This window comes from Bufo gargarizans, chromosome 9, assembly GCF_014858855.1.
Source record: "Bufo gargarizans isolate SCDJY-AF-19 chromosome 9, ASM1485885v1, whole genome shotgun sequence".
In the NCBI taxonomy this organism is placed as follows: Eukaryota; Metazoa; Chordata; class Amphibia; order Anura; family Bufonidae; genus Bufo; species Bufo gargarizans.
In genome coordinates, this window is record NC_058088.1 from 141,908,053 (window position 1) to 141,922,912 (window position 14,860).

Genomic DNA, 14,860 nt, shown 5'->3' on the forward strand with positions numbered 1-14,860 from the left:
TAGTCGTCTCCCTGACGGCACCCTTTGAGTTAGCTCCGCCTCTATCGGGGACCGGAATAACATGCAGAGAGTTTAAATTGCTCCTCCCTACCTCTCTTCCTGTCCCCTTCTGGAATGAAGCATGTGAAGAGTCACAGGTCAGTGCCTGTTCTTGGATTAGGGGGACTGCAGTCGAAGAAGGCAAAAAGCCTGTTGCTTCCTACCTTCTTCAAAACCGGATAATCTGCTCATCAGGGTGTAAGCGGATAGGCTGGAAGTGTTTCACGCAATCCCCGCCATGTTGGGTTTCACTTCTGGCTTATCAGGTTAGTATTGGTCTTTCAGCTGGCCATGAGAATGCACATGCATCTTGGCCGCTTACCAATACTCCCTTTTTTCTTGTCTATGGGGTTCTCTTGTGTTATGGCTTTCGACGCGCCTGCTGATGTACGCATGTCTGCCCTTACTATTTTGAGTGGGCACTCGTTTCTTGGGATTAAGCTTCTGGTTGTGTCCCTCACCACTGGCACTTAAAAGAAGCGGCAGCACTCCGGAACTTGTACGCTGCAGCAGGATTGCAGGTCCTGTCTGTTTTCTCAGCAATTGACTGCAATCCTGTACCTCCAGGTCCATCAACGCTGCCTACAGTGAGTACAGTGCCTACAGTGAGTATTCTGGGACATGGGTCCATTCTTATACTTATGGTTGGCTTCTTTGAGTACTGATTTTATTCCCATCTTTCGTCATGGCAGGGAGAGAAAGATGCGGTTATCAAACAAAAAAGCAGTACTTTCTAAGATATGGTCTGTAATAAGCAAGAACCAGCCTAAGAAGCGTGTCTATCCATTTTGTATGTCCAAAATTGCACAAGAGTCTTCTAAATTATATCATTCAGGTCCATGGTGAAAGAGGAAGTTCAGTCTGTCGTGTCTGGGTTATCTGCATCTCTATCTAAGAAAATAAATCTGAGAAAAGAGCCAGAGAATCATCCTTTTGATTCAGAAGACTCCTCTGATGCTATTTTCTCAGAGCCTGAGAAAGGAGAGCATTTCAATTCATCCACAGAAGATTTGGACCCCTTAATTAGCGCAATTTGTGACACCATGGAGATTGAGCAAGTAAAAAAAGCTAAATAGATTCTGAAAACAATGTTTTTCCCCAGAGGGCTTAAAATAGATACCCATTTAGTGATGCTGAAGTAGATGAGTTGGACTCTGTACCTATGATGGATGCTTCAGTAGTTAAGCTCATCAAACATTTTAATTCCCTTTGAAGATGCTGCACAAGGAAGAGACCCTATGTATAAAAAAGCAGAAGGCCTTATACAGTACAGGCCAAAAGTTTGGACACACCTTCTCATTCAAAGAGTTTTCTCATTCTAGGAGCTTTCTCTCAAATTAAATTCCAACTGATCTAGCTGAACCCATAAAACTCTGGGCTGAAAACATGACAGTAGCCATTTCCCCCCCTTTTTTTTTATTATTATATACAGTACAGACCAAAAGTTTGGACACACCTTCTCATTCAAAGAGTTTTCTTTATTTTCATGACTATGGTACAATTTGCTACATTGGTACAAACGAGGCGTGAAGGAGGCCATCTACGTAAAAATGGAGAAGCCAAGCTTGAATAGAGGTGTGGGGGGGGGGGGTTAGACATCTATGCTGTCTTGACACCTTTTTCTGGGAAGTCTTTATCACCTACTGACTCAAATTTGGATAATGGAATCAACACCTTTGACCCAATGCTGGGTATAATTACCAGATGTGGATTCAGTTACATATTTATTCCCAGAATTTTTGTACAGTCACTCAGAATTGAGAAAGCTCGTTGGAAGAACGAGTGAAACGTTTTCAAGAAATCTACAGTACGTCCAGTTGCCTTGATTTATTCTTTACAGATATATGAAAATTGTAGATTCACACTGAAGGCATCAAAACTATGAATTAACACGTGGAATTATATACATAACAAAGTGTGAAACAACTGAAAATGTCATATTCTAGGTTCTTCAAAGTAGCCACCTTTTGCTTTGATTACTGCTTTGCACACTCCTTAGCATTCTCTTGAGGAGCTTCAAGAGGTAGTCACCTGAAATGGTTTTCTCTTCACAGGTGTGCCCTGTGAGGTTTAATATGTGGGATTTCTTGCCTTATAAATGGGGTTGGGACCATCAGTTGCGTTGTGGAGAAGTCAGGTGGATACACAGCTGATAGTCCTACTGAATAGACTGTTAGAATTTGTATTATGGCAAGAAAAAAACCAGATAAGTAAAGAAAAACGAGTGGCCATCATTACTTTAAGAAGTGAAGGTCAGTCAGTCTGAAAAATTGGGAAACCTTTGAAAGTGTCCCCAAGTGCAGTCACAAAACCCATCAAGCGCTATAAAGAAACTGGCTCACATGTGGACCGCCCCAGGAAAGGAAGACCAAGAGTCACCTCTGCTGCGGAGGATAAGTTCATCCGAGTCACCAGCCTCAGAAATCTCAGGTTAACAGCAGCTCAGATTAGAGAGCAGGTCAATGCCACACAGAGTTCTAGCAGCAGACACATCTCTAGAACAACTGTTAAGAGGAGACTGTGTGAATCAGGCCTTCATGGTAGAATATCTGCTAGGAAACCACTGCTAAGGACAGGCAACAAGCAGTGGAAATCTGTGCTTTGGTCTGATGAGTCCAAATTTGAGATCTTTGGTTCCAACCACCGTGTCTTTGTGCGACGCAGAAAAAGGTGAACGGATGGACTCTACATGCCTGGTTCCCACCGTGAAGCATGGAGGAGGAGGTGTGATGGTGTGGGGGTGCTTTGCTGGTGACACTGTTGGGGATTTATTCAAAATTGAAGGCATACTGAACCTGCATGGCTACCACAGCATCTTGTAGCTGCATGCTATTCCATCTGGTTTGCGTTTAGTTGGACCATCGTTTATTTTTCAACAGGACAATGACCTCAAACACACTTCCAGGCTGTGTAAAGGCTATTTGACCATGAAGGAGAGTGATGGGGTGCTGCGCCAGATGACCTGGCCTCCACAGTCACTGGGCCTGAACCCAATCGAGATGGTTTGGGGTGAGCTGGACCGCAGAGTGAAGGCAAAAGGGCCAACAAGTGCTAAGCATCTCTGGGAACTCCTTCAAGACTGTTGGAAGACCATTTCAGGTGACTACCTCTTGAAGCTCATCAAGAGAATGCCAAGAGTGTGCCAAGCAGTAAAGAAAGCAAAAGGTGGCTAATTTGAAGAAATTAAAATATGACATATTTTCAATTGTTTCACACTTTTTTGTTATGTATATAATTCCACATGTGTTAATTCATAGTTTTGATGCTTTCAGTGTGAATCTACAATTTTCATAGTCATGAAAATAAAGAAAACTCTTTGAATGAGAAGGTGTGTCCAAACTTTTGGTCTGTACTGTATTTAAAAAAAAGAAAAACTGGGAAATGTCATGTTTTCAGCCTTGGGTTTGGCTAGATAAGTTGGAATTTAATTTGAGAGTGTTGCCACCTACAGGGCATCTGATTGTATTATACTTTGCAATGCAAGAGCATTGCAAAGTATAGTACAGCCATCAGCCTCACTGGATCTTCAAGATCCAAGAGGGACTTGATAAAAAAAAAATTGAAAATAAAAGTAAAAAATAAATAAAAATGTAAAATTAAAAAAATAAATTGCCTTTTCCTATAAAAAATGAAAAGAAAAAAAAAAAACTACACATATTGGGTATCACCGCGTCCGTAACAACCGTCTCTATAAATATATTACATGATAAACCCCGTCCGATAAACGGCATAAAAAATAAAATAAAATCTGTGTAAAAAAAGCCATTTTTGTCACCTTGCATCACAAAAAGTGCAACACCAAGCGATCAAAAAGGTGTATATCAAACAAAATGGTACCAATAAAAGTCACCTCATCCCGCAAAAAATGAGACCCTACATAAGAAAATCGCTCAAAAAATAAAAAATAGTTCTTAGAACATTGAGAAACTTAACATAATTTTATTATTTCAAATGTGCTATTATTGTGTTAAAGTGAAATAAATAAAAAAAAGTGTACATATTAGGTATCGCCGCATCCGTAATAACCTGCTCGATAAAAATATCACATGACCTACCCCCTCAGGTGAACACCGTAAAAAATAAAATAAAAAAAGTGCCAAAAAAACCATTTTTGTCACCTTACATCACAAAAAGTGCAACAGCAAGCGATCAAAAAGGCCTATGACCCCAAAAATAGTACCAATCAAACCGTCACCTCATCACGCAAAAAATGATACCCTATTTAAGAGAATCGCCCAAAAAATAAAAAAGCTATGGCTCTCAGACTGTGGAGACACTAAAACAATCATATTTTTTTGGGTTTCAGAAATGCTATTATTGTGTAAAGCTTAAATAAATAAGAAAAAGTATACATATTAGGTATTGCCACGTCCGTAACGATCTGCTCTATAAAACACACATGACCTAACCCCTCAGATAAACGCTGTAAAAATAAATAAATAAAAACTGTTCCAAAAATTTTTGGGGTCACCTTGCCCCATAAAGTGTAATAATGAATGATCAAAAAATCCTATGTACCCAAAAATGGTACCAATAAAAGCCTCAACTCTTTCTTCAAAAAACGAGCCCCTGCACAAGACGATCGCAGAAAAATAAAAAAACATATGGCATTCAGAAAATGGACACACAAAAACATAATTCCTTTTTAAAATTGCTTTCTTTGTTTGAGTTTTACATAATAAAGTAGACATATTTGATATCATTGCGTCCGTAACAACCTGCTCTATAAAAATAGCACATGATCTACCTTGTCAAAAAAAACAAAAAAAAAACCTGTGCCAAAGCAGCTATTTTTCATTTACCTTGCCTCACAAAAAACTTTAATATAGAGCAATTAAAAATCATATGTACCCCAAAATAGTACCAATAAAACTGGCACCTTATCCCCTAGTTTCCATAATAGTCACTTTTTGGAAGTTTCTACTGTAAGGGTGCATCAGGGGGGCTTTAAATGGGACATGGCTTCTAAAACCAGTTTAGCAAAATCTGCCTTCCAAAAACCATGCGGCGCTCCTTTCCTTCTGCGCCCTGCCGTGCGCCCTTACATCAGTTTATGACCACATGTGGGGTGTTTCTGTAAACCGCAGTATCAGGGTAATAAATATTGAGTTTTGTTTGGCTGTTAACCCTCAATGTGTTAAAGAAAAAAATGTAATAAAATGGAAAATCTGTCAAAAAAGTGAAATTTTGAAATTTCATCTCCATTTTCCTTTAATTCTTGTGGAACACCTAAAGGGTTAACAAAGTTTGCAAAATCAGCTTTGAGTAACTTGAGAGGTGTAGTTTCTACAATGGGGTCATTTATGGGGGGGGGGGTTCCACTATGTAAGCCCCACAAAGTGACTTCAGACTGGTCCTCAAAAAGTGGGTTTTGGAAATTTTCTTTAAAATTTTAACAATTGCTTCTAATTTTCTAAGCCTTCTAACGTCCTAAAAAAAATAAAATGACATCTCCAAAATGATGCCAACATAAAGTAGACATTATGGGAAATGTTAAGTAATGCATTTTATTAGGTATGACTTTCTGTTTTAGAAGCAGAAAAATGAAAATTTTGAATTTTTCAAAATTTTTGATAAATTTGGGATTTTTTCATAAATAAAGGTGAAATATATTGACTCAAATTTGACTATCATGAAGTACAATGTGTCACAAGAAAACAATCTCAGAATGGCTTGTATAAATGAAGGCTTCCAAAGCAATTACCACATGCACACGGCCTTTGTTTTGGTCCACATCCGAGCCGCAGTTTTGGCAGCTCAGATGCGGACCCATTCACTCCGTGTGCCGTCCGCATCTGTTGCTCAGTTCCGTGGCCCAGCGAAAAAAAAAATATAACCTGTCCTATTCTTGTCTGCGCTTTGCGGACAAGAATAGGCAGTTATATTAAAGGCTGAGTGTCCATGCCGTTCCGCAAATTGCGGAACGTGCATAGACGCCATCTGTGTTTTGCGGACCTCAAAACACAACACGGTTGTGTCATGAGGCCTTATACATACCTTATATTACACACATACAGTGTATAATACCTCGCTCATAACTACATAATAAACACCTTAGAGTCCTTATATACCTGATAGTATACCTATACATAACATACACTGTGTTATATACCTCATGCTTTTATACATGTAGTATGAGGTATATATAATGCATAACACTATATCATACACACATTACAATTACATACTATGTGTGTATTATGTAGTATGAATATGAGGTGTATATAATACACACTGTATATGTATAATAGTATGAGATGGTATTAGAGATAGAGATTATATAATCTCTATCTCTAATACCATCTCATACTATTATACATATACAGTGTGTATTATATACACCTCATATTCATACTACATAATACACACACAGTATGTAATTGTAATGTGTGTATGATGTAGTATGAGGTGTGTGTATATATAAAATGCATAACACACTGTATATGTATAATAGCATGAGATGTATCTGTATACTATTATCAGGTATATAAGGACTCTAAGGAGTGTATGATGTAGTATGAGCGAGGTATGATATATTACACTGTGTGTATAATATAATGAGATATATAAAGAGTCCTTATATACCTCATAATATTACACATATACAGTGTTTTATAGATCATATACTTTGCTCATACATCATACAATCCTTAGTCCTTATGTACTTGATAATAGTATACATAATTATACTGTGTGTGTGTGTGTGTATGATGTAGCACAAGGTATATAATACATATAACACACTGTATAATAGTATATGAGGTATATAAGGTGATCCAGATTGTAGGTAACAAACTACTATGACGGCGCACGTATTTATTTTACCATGGCACAACTGTATAGTGAGTCTGACTGTAATGTTGGCAGGCACTCTGGTTCTCGCCTCTGCCCTACACTGACTGCCTCCAATGACGTCAGCTACGGAGTTCCGTTCGAGCACGTTGCAGGCAGGCACGCCTACATGTGCAGTGTCTCCTGTACTCCCGCGATAGTTGGCACTGGCAGCAGAAAGACATGGGTGGAATCAGAGACGGCGGGCGCATGCGGCGTAAGCATTATCAGTTGTATCGGCAGTTTAGATGCCAAAACCGATAACTTGCAAAAACAGGAATATCGGCCGATAATATCAGCCAAACCAATAATCGGTCGATCCCTAATTACGGCGATCTGACTTCGTGAGCAAGGAGGAGATTCCTGATTACAGGCGGTTGTATTGGACTGTCAGAAATGCAGCGCAGGCCGCAAAGGTACTTTATGAAAAAAAAAAAAATTTGATCCCTGGCCCTGAATGCCAGCATTTCCAAATTCCTGGCCTTTGAAAATGCTGTCATTCCGTCTGGTGGATACGGACAGTTTTAAGAATCTGATGGCGGTTGGCTGTCCCACAGCAAGTTGTGCCCAGCCGCCACTACTTTAGCAGGTGAGCCACAATGTCCCAGTTGTATTCACTGAGTTTATTTCACTATCAATTAAACACCCCCTGGGTCCCTGAACTCTCAGACTGATTACCTATATTATTTTACCTTTCCCTGGCACATATACAGTGCAGGTGCACTTAAAAAATGGTTATAAGTTGCCCACTGAACTAACCAAGAATAGGATTAAATTATTGTCGCTGGCACATATGCAGTGCTGGTGCATCGAACTTGCACAAAATGGCCGCTGATGCCCACCTAACTAACAGACGGATACAACTTATTTTTCTGTGTCGGGGTACAAAAATGTTGCATTGCACCCACACAAAAAAATTGTTGTAGATTGCAAAGTTAACAAGTTCTGATATCAGGTTCTTTCCTATTCTCTCCCTCATGCTATTAGTAGGCATGGCTGTGATGGCTTCTAAGGGCACACGAGTTAAACTCTTGTTGATTGGCTGCCCTGCAGCCTTTCAAAAAGCGCCATTAAATCACTCAACACCGAACTCTAACCCGACTTTTACAGAAAATTTTGGGTTGGGGTCAAAAAAAAAATCGTAAAGTTCGGTACGAACCGGAACTTTACTGTTCGGGTTCGCTCAACCCTATAAATGACCCCAAAAGTTTTGAAGAGTGTAAATTTTTCTTTTTATCGCCATGTTCTGACGCACATACTTTTTTTTTTTTTTTTTTTGTAGTTACACCTAGAATCTGGGTGAAGGCTTATTTTTTGCATCCCCCGCAGCAGGGGCTAAGGCTGGGCAGCGGGGGCAACAGGGACGCTCGCTCCGGCTCATGCTGGAACATGCTTGTCCTTTTTAGTTCAGAACTTCCTTCCACACTTGTAGCAAGCAGACCACCGATGGCATCGGTCTCTTGGGGCGCTCGCTCCGGCTCATGCAGGGGCCTGTGGTAAGTTCACATCGCGACCTGGCTTCCACATACAGGAAGCAGACCGCCGAGGCCAGTGTCAGCTTGCTTCATTGATATTGTGGTGAAACCAACCTCACCACTGGGTTTTGGAGGGGCCTGTTTGCCAGCCTCTTGCCCCAGGATTATGGTCCATACTAACTTTGAAGGAGAAGACAGACCGGCCGCACAGCTATCTTTTCTGAGATGGAAGCGTTTATCTAGGAGGAGATTAAAATCTTCCATGTCTTCGAGGAGAGCCACGAGTCCCATCCCGCTGCCCAAGAGACCTAGATTGTCCGTTCAAACCTTCTTTGAGCCAGAGGACACTGATGAGGATACTTCTACCTCCAGACGAGGTTTTAAGGAAGATCATTTATCTGAGGGAGAGATTATTGAGAATGATGAGGAACTTTTTCTCATCTGAAATGGAAGAGTTAAAGCCATAAGATCTACCTTGGGTATAGAGGACACTCCCAAACCAGGTACGGTACAGGACAAAATGTTTTTTTGGGGGGGGGTTTACGAGCTAAAAAAATCGAAAGTATTCCCCCCGTAATAAAAACATTAAAGATATGATCCTGGATGAGTGGATCGACCCAGAAAAGAGATTAGGGGTATCTAAGGAGTTCGGGAGTAGATTAAGATTTGATCCGGCTGGATGTAAGATGTTTGCGATCCCGAAAATCGACATTCAGGTAACGAAGGTAGTTAAAAAGATGGCCTTGCCGTTTGAAGATTCTTCACATGGAACACAAAGCAGGCTCCCTTCTAAGGAAAGCTTTGGAAGCAGCAGTTTTTGGCATCAAGACTAATATTGCAGCCACATCTGTAGCCAGAACTATTCTGGTTATCAGAATTAATGAGCATTTAAAAAATAAAACTCCTAGGGAAGACATACATTTTATCCCACTATTAAAATCCATAACTGCTTTCCTGGCCGACACATAGGCTGAATCGGTTAGTTTTTCTGCAAAAGACACGACTTTGTCTAATGCGGCCAGAAGAGCTTTGTGGATGAAAGCCTGGTCGGGGGACAAGGCCTCTAAACCCAAATTATTATTTTGCCTTCTCAGGTGAATTTGTATTTAGGCCAGTGTTAGACAAAATACTGGAAAAAGCTGCTGACAAAAAAAGGGGTTTCTGGAGGTAAAAGAAACAAAAGAGACACTTTTGTTCATTTTCTTTCCAGTCTAGACCCTATAGAGGGAAGGGTAAGAAGGGTCGTTGGAGCTACTGTAATCCCAAAAACAAGCAGGGAAACAAACAATGACGCCAGAGTGGGAGGAAGGTTGAAGAATTTTCTAGTAAGATGGAAGCTAATCACGTCAAATCCCTGGGCATTAAAATCTTAGAACAAGGATACAGGATAGAATTTTCTTCAACCCCTCCAGAAAAATTCACAATTACAACCCACAATAAGGGAGTTCAAGAAAGGATCTGGCAGGGGGTTCAAGACCTAATCAGATCAGGAGTCATAATAAAAGTACCACATACCGAAGTAGGACAAGGGTTTTACTCAAGACCTTTCTTAGTCAAAAAACCTGACAATTATTACCACACAATAATAAATCTAAAACCCTTAAACAAGTCAATTGTGTACTGCAGGTTCAAAATGGAGTCAGTTGCCTCTACCATCCCCTTGATTCAGGAGTGTGCCTTTTTAGTGTGTTTTTAGATGTCTATTATTAGGTTCCAATCCATCAGGCCTGTCAAAAGTACTTAAGGTTTGCAGTAAGAGATCCCAGGGGTTCCCTCCACCACTTTCATTATATGGCACTTCCATTCGGAATTTCATCAGCCCCAAGAACCTTCACAAAGGTGGTGATAGAAATGGTGGCGTTTCTACGAAGAAAGTGATCAAATATCGTCCCCTATTTGGATGATTTTCTAATCATTGGAGGCTCAAAAGAAGAAACCTCCAGGGTAACAAGAGATTTCATGAATACCCTTTTAAAACTGGGCTGGTTAATAAACCTAAAGAAATTTACACTCACCCCAACTGGGCTGGTTGATAAACCTAAACAAATCTACAGTCACCCCGTCCACAAGAATAAAATTTCTGGGCGTAGTGTCCTCTGTATCCCAGAGGACTTATCTACCACAGGACAAGATAAATTTCCTCAGACACAAAGTGACAAAATTTCAGAACTCCCACAGATGCTCCATACGGAGGGCAATGAGTCTACTGGGTACTATAACCTCTCGCATAAGTTCAGTACCATGGAGTCAGGCACACAACAGAACCTTGCAAAATTGGATTTTAAAAATTTGGAACAAGAAACATTCATCCCTGGACAGAATAATCAACATCCCTCCTGTAGTCAAGATAGACCTAAACTGGTGGAAAAACAAAGAGAAACTTCTTCAGGGCACATACTGGCTCAAGATACCAAATAGTGACCGACGCCAGCACTTCAGGTTGGGGTGCAAAGATAGGAGGAAGTCATTACTTCCAAGAGAACTGGTCAGTAATCATAAGAAACGGGTCCTCAAACTACAGAGAACTGTACGCAGTGCTCGTGGCCCTTTATAAAAGGCCTCCATCTAATAAAAAACAAACATCTGAAAATTCTTTCAGACAATATGACAACACTCGCATACCTAAAACATCAGCGTGACACAAGATCGAGTCCTCTGGCAGAGGTAGCAGGGAAAATTATTCTCAAATGTTCTCTCAATGTCTGTTCATCTAAAGGGATCAGAAAATCTAGAGGCGGACTTCTTAATTCGACAAATCTTATATCTAGGAGAATAGACTTTAAGCAAGGACATTTTTCAGGAAATCCCTTCCAGATGAGGGCTACCAGAGATAGACCTGTTTGCGTCCAGGAAAAATGCCCAGGTACACCGGTTTTGTGCTTTACACCCCAGGGACAAACCATGGGCAGTGGGCGCCCTGTCATAAAGACCTAGTCTTTACATTTCCACTTGTTCCTCTGATTCCCAGAGTAATACAGAAAATCCAGAGGGAACCAACAACAGTGAACCTAATAACCCCTCACTGGTCGAAAAGAAGCTGTTTCTCAGCGCTGAAAAAAAATGGCATTGGAAGAACCATCGAGAATACCCTAACGTGGGGATATGCTCTCTCAGGGCCAATAAAACATCCAGATCCGCAGATCTACAACCTAGCCGTCTAGATCCTGAGAGCGAGCCACTCAGAAGACAGGGTCTCTCATGGTAATCCTCACTCAAAGCAAGCAAAAAAAAAGCTTACTGTACAGCAGTGGCTGCATGAAGCGCATGGCGTCATAGCAACCATTGACGCTGTGCGCTCATGCTGTCAGCAGGAATCCCGGCCGGGTTTCCATGGAACATGGCCGTGTGCATTAGGCCTTAAGGTCCAGATTTCGGCTTTAATGACATTTTATCACACTAGTCTTGCCGAACACCGCTGGGTAAAAAGATTTGTTAGAGCAGCCTCTAGAGCAGGCATGCTCAACCTGCGGCCCTCCAGCTGTTGCAAAACTACAACTCCCAGCATGCCCGAACAGCCTACATCTATCAGCCTACAGCAAGGCATTGTGGGAGTTGTAGTTTTACCACAGCTGGAGGGCCGCAGGTTGAGCATGCCTGCTCTAGACTAAGACCAACTTTGAGCACTAGGTTACCTCAGGGAGACCTTAATATTTGTTCCATTAGTGGAGATCTCTATAAAACACCTATCCTTCAAAACTGCTTTCCTGATGGCCATAACATCTGCTAAATTCAGGCACTTTCCTGTAGAGAACCATACCTGAAGATTTTTGAGGATCGAGTAACATTGAGGCTAGATCCAGGCTTCCTCCCCAAGGTGGTATCAGATTTTTACCATCTTTTACACTCCCTTCAGAGGATAAGGATGAAGAAATATCGCATCCTCTTGATGTGAGAAATGCAATTCTACAATATCTAGACGCATCTAAGACCTTTAGGAAAGATGATAATCTTTTAGTCCAGTTTGCGGGTTGAAACAAGGGAAGAAAAATTTCTAAAGACTCTGTAGGTGGCTGGATCAGAACAACTATGGGTTGTTGTTACTCCCTTCAAAATATTCCTTGTATTAAAGCTCACTTGACCAGGGCAACTGCTTCTTCTTGAGCAGAAAAAGGACGTGTTTCGTTAGATTAGATTTGCAAAGCTGCTACTTGGTCTAGTTTCAACACCTTTGTGAAACCTTATCGTCTTAATCTAGCCGCCTTTGCAGATTTAGCATTTGCCCAAAAAGTACTGCAGGCGGCTTCCCACCCTAAGTAAACATGTTAGTTCTCACTTCTGGCCATCATGGTTAACTGAGATTGAAAACTGTAATTATACTTGCCGGTAATTTCGTTTCCTTAAATCCACCATGATGGCCCATATCCTTCAGACTGCGATGTGTCAGCTAGAGGGGGAGGGAGGAGGGGCCGTTGTCATGCAAATGCAGCAGGGCCGATGCGGTCACTGTACTCGGGCCCCGCCCGCTCACTCGCTGCTTTATTGCTTAAACCTTATCAAAACTTTAATTGAAGTTCCGATCCCAAGCCCCATCTGTACTACTTTCTAAATGTCCCGTAGCAGGCAGAGCAGGGCGGGCGGCTGGCCGTAACTGACTGACGTCACGTGCCTGCGCCGCTTACTTCATTCATAAAGTAGGCGGTGCAGGCACGTGACGTCAGTGAGTTACGGCAGCCCTCCCTGCTCTGCCTGCTACAGGACATTTAGTAAGTAGTACAGATGGGGCTGGGGATCGGAACATTAATTAAAGTTGTTATTATTATAAAAGGTTTAAGCAATAAAGCAGTGAGTGAGCAGCGGTGCCGGAGTACTGTTATGGGGTGAGAGATCTGTGGGTGACACATATATAGCTGTGCCATCCACAGATCTCCCTCCGTAGCAGTGCCATCCACAGATCCCCCCCCCCCACCCCCCATAACAGTGCCATCCACAGCACCCCCCCCCCTGTAACAGTGCCATCCACAGCTCCCCCCCCCCCCCCCGTAACAGTGCCATCCACAGATCCCCTCCATAACAGTGCGTCATGCACAGACCACCATTAGTTCAAAACCCACCAAAAGCACACCTTTTGGTTAAAAAATATATTTTTTCTTATTTTCCTCCTCAAAAACCTAGGTGCGTAAAATCCTGTGTGTGTGTGTATGTGTGTATATATATATATATATATATATATATATATATATATATATATATATATATATTTTTTTTTTTTTTTTTTACTCAAATGAACTCATTTTGCTCACCTACCTTGGTAATTTGGAAGAACATTGAGGGTGAGGAGGGGTGGGGGCAATTTAAACAGTGTGTGCTTCTGCCCCTACAGAGGTCAAGGGTAATCTCTCACTTGTGGCCGTCATGGTGGATTCAAGGAAATGGAGTTAAGATTTTTCCTATTTTATAATTTTATTTCCTTAAATGGCTTCTGTCACCCCACTAAACACATTTTTTTTGTCTACTTATAATCCCTATCCTGCCATATTGCCATACATTATGTTATTAATAATTTTCGTTCAGTAGATTTAGCCAAAAACGTACTTTTATGATATGCTAATTACCTTTCTACCAGCAAGTAGGGTGTCTACTTGCTGGTGGCAGCCGCAGAAAACCGCCCCTCCTTGTGTTGATTGACAGGGCCAGCCGCGATCTCCTCCTCCGGCCAGCCCTGTCAGCTTTTCAAAAATCATGCGCCTGTGTTGATTCGGCGCTCTGAGATAAGGAGGCTCTCCTCCTCAGCACTCCCTCAGTGTGCCTGCGCCAATGACGTCTTCTGTTTTGGTGACGTCATCGGCGCAGGCGCACTGAGGGAGTGCTGAGGAGGCTCGCCTCCTTATCTCAGAGCGCCTGCGCCGAATCAACACAGGTGCACGATTTTTGAAATGCTGACAGGGCCGGCCGGAAGAGGAGATCGCTGCTGGCCCTGTCAATCAACACAAGGAGGGGGCGGTTTTCTGCGGCTGCTACTAGCAAGTAGACGCCCTACTTGCTGGTAGAAAGGTAATTAGCATATCATAAAAGTACGTTTTTGGCTAAATCTACTGAACGAAAATTATTAATAACATAATGTATGGCAATATGGCAGGATAGGGATTATAAGTAGACAAAAAAAAGCGTTTAGTGCGGTGACAGAAGCCCTTTAATGTAACAATGTTTACCGTACTAGATACTTATTTTTTCTTTTTCTTTTTTTTTCCTTTTAATGTGTCCCTTACATTTCAATGACTTGCCATTGCAGTTTGTTGCAGATTTGCTGTGTTCTTTGTTTGCCAACCTGTGGCTCTCCACCTGTTGCAAAACTATAGCTTCCATTATGCCCTGACAACATGTAGCCATCAGGGCATGATAGGAGTTGTTGGAGTTTTACAACAGCTTGGAGAGCCTGCGGCTGGTAAACATGGGTCTAAAGTATTGTAAGAAGTAATGTAGTAGAATCAAGGCTGTGCTATGATTTGTTGTTATGGGAAGAGAGAGTGAGAAGCAGCACCTCAGCAGTTACCACTACATTACTGTGTACATTTTAA

The 14,860-nt window shown here is 41.6% G+C and overlaps 1 protein-coding gene across 6 annotated transcripts in view; it reads left to right on the forward strand.

Annotated features, from left to right (window-relative positions):
* LOC122946008 (H(+)/Cl(-) exchange transporter 5) overlaps positions 1 to 14,860 on the forward strand; it is a 174,931-nt gene that overhangs the window by 43,827 nt on the left and 116,244 nt on the right. The window lies entirely within an intron of this gene.